This window comes from Coturnix japonica, unplaced genomic scaffold (assembly GCF_054131305.1).
Source record: "Coturnix japonica strain WE unplaced genomic scaffold, WE-NBRP24 Scf043, whole genome shotgun sequence".
NCBI lineage: Eukaryota > Metazoa > Chordata > Aves > Galliformes > Phasianidae > Coturnix > Coturnix japonica.
The window spans coordinates 3,445,578-3,452,847 of record NW_028188946.1 but is presented as its reverse complement, the minus strand read 5'-3'; the positions used below and the strand labels follow the sequence as shown (position 1 = coordinate 3,452,847).

The 7,270-nt window shown below is 43.5% G+C and overlaps 1 long non-coding RNA gene across 2 annotated transcripts; it reads left to right on the top strand.

Moving 5' to 3' along the window:
- The first annotated feature begins 317 nt into the window (after positions 1 to 317).
- Positions 318 to 6,766, top strand: LOC146752643 (uncharacterized). 2 transcript variants are annotated; one of them, XR_014940524.1, is made up of 3 exons: positions 318 to 1,246; positions 4,002 to 4,107; positions 5,060 to 6,766. It is a non-coding gene; the product is annotated as an uncharacterized LOC146752643 (long non-coding RNA). The 2 variants fall into 2 exon arrangements; XR_014940523.1 differs by lacking the exon at positions 318 to 1,246 and having other exon boundaries at positions 3,812 to 4,107.
- The last annotated feature ends 504 nt before the right edge of the window (positions 6,767 to 7,270 follow it).

Here is a 7,270-nt window from a genome sequence, read left to right as displayed (position 1 = left end):
TCCCTAGAGGTGTTTGAGGCTGTGGGACCTTGGTGTGGTGGTTGGTGACTGTCCCCATAGCAGGGGGGTTGAATGGAGATGGTCATTCTTGTCCTCAGTCCTAATCATCATTTGATTCTATGCTCATATATTGCAGAGTATCAGCCCCAATGTTGGATGCTATGGGACGTTGTTTTTCATCATCTCCATCTGGACACGGAGCCATTGGCTGCTGCTCTCTGGACTCAGTTCTACAGCCAGTTCTTCATCCATCTCATCATCTTCCCATCCACTTGGTGTCTTCATCATTGGACATGAGGATGGTGTGGGGTCCTGCATCAGAGGCCTTGTTGAAGTCTAAGTAGATGATACCAGCAGGTCTTCCTTCGTCTACTGATGCATCAGTGCCATCATAGAAGTCTATGAGGTCAGTCAAGGAGCATTTGCCCTTGGTGAGGCCGTGTTGGTTCTCCATCATCACCTCCTGCCTTCCATGAGCCCTGGGTCCTTCTATGAGGATCTCCATCGTCACCTCCTGCCTTCCATGAGCCCTGGGTCCTTCTATGAGGATCTCCATCATCACCTCCTGCTTCAATGAGCCCTGTGTCCTTCTATGAGGATCTCCATCGTCACCTCCTGCCTTCCATGAGCCCTGTGTCCTTCTATGAGGATCTCCATCATCACCTCCTGCTTCAATGAGCCCTGGGTCCTTCTATGAGGATCTCCATCGTCACCTCCTGCCTTCCATGAGCCCTGGGTCCTTCTATGAGGATCTGCTTTGTGATCATTCCCAGCACAGCAGTGGGACCGACGGGTCAGCCGTTCCTGGGCTCATCCCTTCTACCTTCCTACAAAGGAGCGCCATGTTGGCCGTGTTTCTGCTCACCGGACTGCACCCCATTGTCACCACTTCTCAGTCTGCGATGCATCTCATCTGGACTCATAGACTGTTTGATTTCAGGACCTTGGTTGGTCTTGCACTGGGTTGTTGACCTTATAAGGTCCAATGGGGTCTTATGTGGGGCCCTATTGGTTCCAGTGGGGTCTCATGGGGCCCCAGTGGTTCCAACATCCCTCCCTACCAAACCCAAGGTGAGTGCTGTGTCTATGAGCTCCCTGCAGATGTGGGCAGTGCCTTCATTGCCGTGTTGTGTCCTACAGGTTCCAGCAGAGCACAGAGACGTGCGGCTCCTGTTGAGAGCAGTGAGGAACAGAAACCTGCATTGCCTGGACCCAGCTTTGCTGATGGTAACTCTCAGCCCAGCAGGTAAGGGCAGCACATAGCAATTGGTTTTTACCTGATTCATACTGAAATTGAAGGTAATGTTCCATTATTATAATGATAATATCTGCTCTCATCCTTCTGCATTCTCTTTTCCTCTGTTCTCTGCTGTTTCTCCAGCATTTCCTGCAGTGTTTCCTTTGTTCTCATTTTGCTGTTCTGTTCATTCTATGGGCCTTGTTGTTCATTTTGGTGCTTCATTCCCTTCCGCCTTTCATTCCATGTTGGAGTTCCAAGCAGTTTCTTCTGCTGCCTTGCCCTCCATCTTGATCATCTTTGCAATGTTCTATTGGACCTTGCCCCCCATCTTGATGTTTCTTGTAGTGCCCTTTTGGGCCTTGCCCCCCATCTCCATGTTTCTTGTAGTGCCCTTTTGGGCCTCGCCCCCCATCTCGATGTTTCTTGTAGTGCCCTTTTGGGCCTTGCCATCCATCTTGGTGTTTGCTGCAGTTTTCTCTTCAGCGTTGCCCTCCATCTTGATGTTCCTTGCAGTGTTCTTTTGGGCCTTGTCCTCATCTTGATGTTCTGCGTGATGTTCCCTTGGGCCTTGCCATCCATCTTCATGTTTTACATGATCTTTTTTTGGCCTTGCCCTCCATCTTGATGTTTCAGCAGTGCTGTTTTGGGCCTTGCCCTCTGTTTTGCAGTTCCATGCAGCGTTCTTTTAGGCCTTGCCCTACATCTTGATGTTGTATGTGCCCTTTTGGGCCTTGCTCTCCATCTTGATGCTCCTTTAATGCCCTTTTGGGCCTTGTTCTCCATCTTGCTGTTCCCTGCCATGTTCTCTTGGGCCGTGCCCTCCTTTTTGTTGTTCCTGCAGTGTTCTTTTGCTGTTTCCATTTGGCCTCCTACGCTGCCTTCCCTTTTCCCTCTGTTCTTGGTGTTTCATACCACTCTCCTTGCTGTTGCTTTCCCTTGTGCTTTCCCTTGGCTGTTCTCTTACTGTTGCCCTTGCCTTACTGTTGGTGTTTGCTTTGCTTTTCTTTTGTTGGGGCTTTCTGTGCTTGTTCTGCTGCCTTTGGCTCTATGGGGTTTGGTGGGAGGCAGCATTCATGGTAATGTTGACCTGAAGGGACCTTTATGGGATAATTGCAGGAACTTTATGGCCTTAATGGGAAATTTAGTGATAATTGTAGTTTTCTGTAGAGTATCTGTAAATCTAACCCTTTGTTTTTAAGTAACCTTCATTCTAATGATAGTGCAAAATATCATTTTAAAGTAACTGCACCTTTAACCTTAGAAATAGCATTTCTTCTATTTCTAATAGTATTTATTCTTTCCCTAATAGCATGGATTCTATCCCACTGCTGAGAGCAGCGAGGAACAGAAACCTGCATTGCCTGAAATGCTCCAGAACCAGCTTTGCTGATGGTAACTCTCAGCCCAGCAGTTAAGGGCAGCACATAGCAATTGGTTTTTACCTGTTCCATACTGAAATTGAAGGTAACGTTCCATTATTATAATGATAATGTCTGCTCTCATCCTTCTGCATTCTCTTTTCCTGTGTTCTCTGCTGTTTCTCCAGCATTTCCTGCAGTGTTTCCTTTGTTCTCATTTTGCTGTTCTGTTCATTCTTTGGGCCTTGTTGTTCATTTTGGTGCTTCATTCCCTTCAGCCTTTCATTCCGTGTTGGAGTTCCAAGCAGTTTTCTCTGCGGCCTTGCCCCCCATCTTGATGTTTCTTGTAGTGCCCTTTTGGGCCTTGCCCCCCATCTTGATGTTTCTTGTAGTGCCCTTTTGGGCCTCGCCCCCCATCTTGATGTTTCTTGTAGTGCCCTTTTGGGCCCTGCCCCCCATCTTGATGTTTCTTGTAGTGCCCTTTTGGGCCTTGCCCTCCATCTTGGTGTTTGCTGCAGTTTTCTCTTTAGCTTTGCCCTCTATCTTGATGTTCCTTGCAGTGTTCTTTTGGGCCTTGTCCTCATCTTGATGTTCTGCGTGATGTTCTCTTAGGCCTTGCCATCCATCTTGATGTTTTACGTGATCTTTTTTTGGCCCTTGCCCTCCATCTTGATGTTTCAGCAGTGCTGTTTTGGGCCTTGCCCTCTGTTTTGCAGTTCCATGAAGCGTTCTTTTAGGCCTTGCCCTACATCTTGATGTTGTATGTGCCCTTTTGGGCCTTGTTCTCCATCTTGATGTTCCCTGCAGTGTTCTTTATGGCCTTGCTCTATTTTGCAGTTCTATGCAGCATTCTTTTGGGCCTTGCCCTCTGTTTCATTGTTCCCTTTGTTCTTCTCTTGGCTCTCCACGCTGTTTTCCCTTTGGCCTTTGTTCTTGGTGTTTCCTATAATGGTCTGTTTGCTGTTGCTTTTGCTTTGGTTTCCCTTGGCTTTCCTTCTTTCTTTTGCACTTGCCTTACGCTTGGCTGCCTTTCTGTGGTTGTTCTGCTTGTCTTTGGGATTTGTGTTAATGTTTTGTTTGTGTTAATCTTGATCTGCTCCCCCGGCTTAATGCGGGTTGTAATGATAATGACTGTAACCTGTATTTGTTAATGGAACTGATATTTACCTAATATTTACCCAGTACTAAAGGTGTCTGTTATGATAAATGCAGTCATAAAAGTGATGCTCAGTGCTTTATGTGAAAGTTACTTTAATTATGATCGTAGTGTGCGATACAATTGTTAAACTTACTGCAAATTTAGACTTAAAAGTAGCATTAATTATATCCATAATAGCATTAATTATATCCCTAATAACATTAATTGTATCCCAGTGCCTTCATTGTCATGTTGTGTCCAACAGGTTCCAGCAGAGCACAGAGATGTGCGGCTCCTGATGAGAGCAGCGAGGAACAGAAACCTGCATTGCTTGGACCCAGCTTTGCTGATGGTAACTCTCAGCCCAGCAGGTAAGGGCAGCACACAGCAATTGGTTTTTACTTGTTATGTACTGAGATGCGAGGTTAGTGTTTTTGACTTCATTTTTGCACTCCGTGGTGTCCTATGGGCTGTCTGTGCTTGTCCTACTGTGTTGTCTTTGTGTTTGGTCTTTGCTGTTGCTCAGTTGTTTCTTGCAGTGTTTTTCTTGCTCTCCATTTTGACATTCTTTGAGGTATTCTCTTGGGCCTTGCCCTCCATTTTGGCGTTCCTTGCGTCGTTCTTTTGGACTTTGCTGTCCATTTAGGCATCCATTGCATCATTCTTTTGGACTTTGCTGTCCATTTAGGCATCCATTGCATCATTCTTTTGGACTTTGCCGTCCATTTAGGCATCCATTGCATCATTCTCTTGGGCTTTGCAGTCCATTTAGGCATCCATTGCATCATTCTTTTGGGCTTTGCTATCCATTTAGGCATCCATTGCATCATTCTTTTGGACTTTGCTGTCCATTTAGGCATCCATTGCATCCTTCTTTTGGACTTTGCCGTCCATTTAGGCATCCATTGCATCATTCTTTTGGGCTTTGCAGTCCATTTTGCCGCTCCTTTTCTTGTTCTCTTGGGCTTTGCCCTCCTTTTCAGTGTTCCCTGCATCCTTTTGTAGGGCCTTGCCCAATATTTTGATATTCTCTTGGGTTCTTTCTTCCATTTTGCAGTTTCCTGCATCATTTTGTTGCGCCTTTATGTCCCTATTGCTGTTCTCTGCAGTGTTTTGTGTTGTATTATGCTCTGTTTTGATGTGTTTTGTGCTGCTCTTTTGGGTCTTGCTGTTCATTTTGGCATTGTCTGTGTTCTTCTTTTGCACTTTTTGCTCCATTTTGGTGTTTATTGTAGCAAGTTTTTGGGCCTTGCCCACTATTTTACATTTTCATGTCCCACTTGTTTCAGCCCATTGATCTAACTATCTCTTTTTCTTCCTTAGGGCCCTTATATTCCCTGGCTGATGGATGTTCCCCTTTGATGCAGCGCTCCATGCTGCCATGCAGGCGTTCAATAAAGCTTTGGGGGGCTGACGATCCATCACAACAGCACATCAGCTTCATGTTAGTCAATTAACCTCCATTTAATTGGAATTAGCTTTTGAGTTAAGTTCTGTTAACCAATTTGGTTTAAGGTTAGCGTTCAGTTAACCTTACCCAAATTGGTTTTAGATTTGACATCACACTTAAACAAATTGGTTTTAGCTTAGTAATCTATTAAGTTCACCCAGATTGGGTTTTGTTTTGTAATCATTTAACTGCAACTAAGTTGGTTTTTGATATGTTGTTAAATAATCTTAATCAAATTGGTTATAGCTTTTTAATTAATTATTTTAACAAAATTGGCTTTAGCTTTCAATCAGTCATTGTTAATCAAATTGGCTTTAGTTTTGCCATTATTTTTAATCAAATTGACTTTAGTTTTGCAATCATTTAATGTTACTTAAATTGGTTGTAGCTTTACAACCATTTAAGTTTAATCTAATTGGCTTTAGCTTTGCAATCATTTAATCTTAAACTAATTGGCTTTAACTTTGCTATTATTTAACCTTAACCAAATTGGTTTAAGGTTTGATTTCAATTAATATCAGCCAAATTGGCTTTATTTATCCTTGCTTACGGGGCTGGGTAGCCCATTTTTTTTCTATTAGGGCTATCCCAGCCCCGTAACCAACGCCCACGGCCTGAGGGAGCCGAGTTGCTTCCCGGCCACTCTTTGACTCGTGCCCATTTGCGGCCACTCTTTGACTTGTGCCCATTTGCGGCCATTATAAGATTTACGCTGATTTCAGCATGTTCAATTATTTTTTGTCAACCAAATTAGCTTTTGTTCTGGAGTCAATTAATTTCAACCCAGATTGGCTTCAGCTTTCTATTCAATCATTGTCAACCAAATTGGATTTTGTTTTGGAATCTAAATTTCTAATCCAAATTGGCTTAAGTTTTGCATTCAATTAATATCAACTAAATTGGCTTTAAATTTGGCTTTAAATTTGGCTTCAAATTAACTCAAATTAACTCAAATTAACTCAAATTAACTCAAATTAACTCAATTTAATTGGCTATATTTTTGAAATCAAATTATTTTAGCCAAATTGGCTTTATTTATCCAAGCTTACGGGGCTGGGCTAGCCCATTTTTTTTCTATCCGGGCTAACCCAGCCCCGTAACCAATATCTATGGCCTGAGGGAGCCGAGTTGCTTCCCGGCCACTCTTTGACTCGTGCCCATTTGCGGCCACTCTTTGACTTGCGCCCATTTGCGGCCATTTTGAGTTATGCTGGTTTCAGCGCTGTGCTGTTATTTTGAATGTGCCACATTGGCTTTAGCTTTGCAGTCAATTATTGTTAATGAAATTGGCTTTAATATTGGAGTCCATTCATGTTTGTGTTATTGACTTCAATTTTGCCTTGCTGTGTATGTAATGTGCTGATGCTGTAATTGTACTTTGTGCCATGCAATGTACTGTATATTTGGATGCTGTGTCTGTCAACTGCGCCGTGCCCTGTACTCAACACGTTGATGCTGCGCCTGTAACCCGGGATGGACAATTTGCTGTGTATATGGATGTTGTACATGTAAAATGTATTGTGCAATGTGCTCTATGTGTTGATGTGATGGTTGAACATTGTGCTGTGCCATGTTCTCAATGTATCAATGCTGCGCCTGTAAACTGTGTTGTGCTCTGTATTGACTGTGCTGATGTTTGTACTCAATACTGGGATCTTGTGACTTGTATCTTGTGCTATTTGTACTGTATATTTGGATGTTGTGCCATGTACTGAACTGCTGTATCCACTTTGTGCTTGTAAATATGATGTTGTTGCTGTATTGTGTTTGTACGATTGTATGAGTTGTGTATTGTGTTGATGGAGCTGTAATAAAGAAACAGTTGTGGTGTGTCGTTAATTGTCATCTGCAGGCGATGGAGCAGAATCTAAGGTAGGTGTGACAGGTAAGTGAGGGATGGTAGCACTAGAAGGGCTGTTAGTTCAGTGTATGTAGTTGTTGTAGTTGTTCAGGTTGATTCTGAGTTTGGTTGTAGCTGCAGTAAGTCAGATTGTGCGTGTAGTTGGTCACATGGTCAGTGCAGTTGTTGGTGAACTTAGTTTGTGAGTGTAGATGTGCAAGTTGTTGGTGAACTTAGTTTGTGA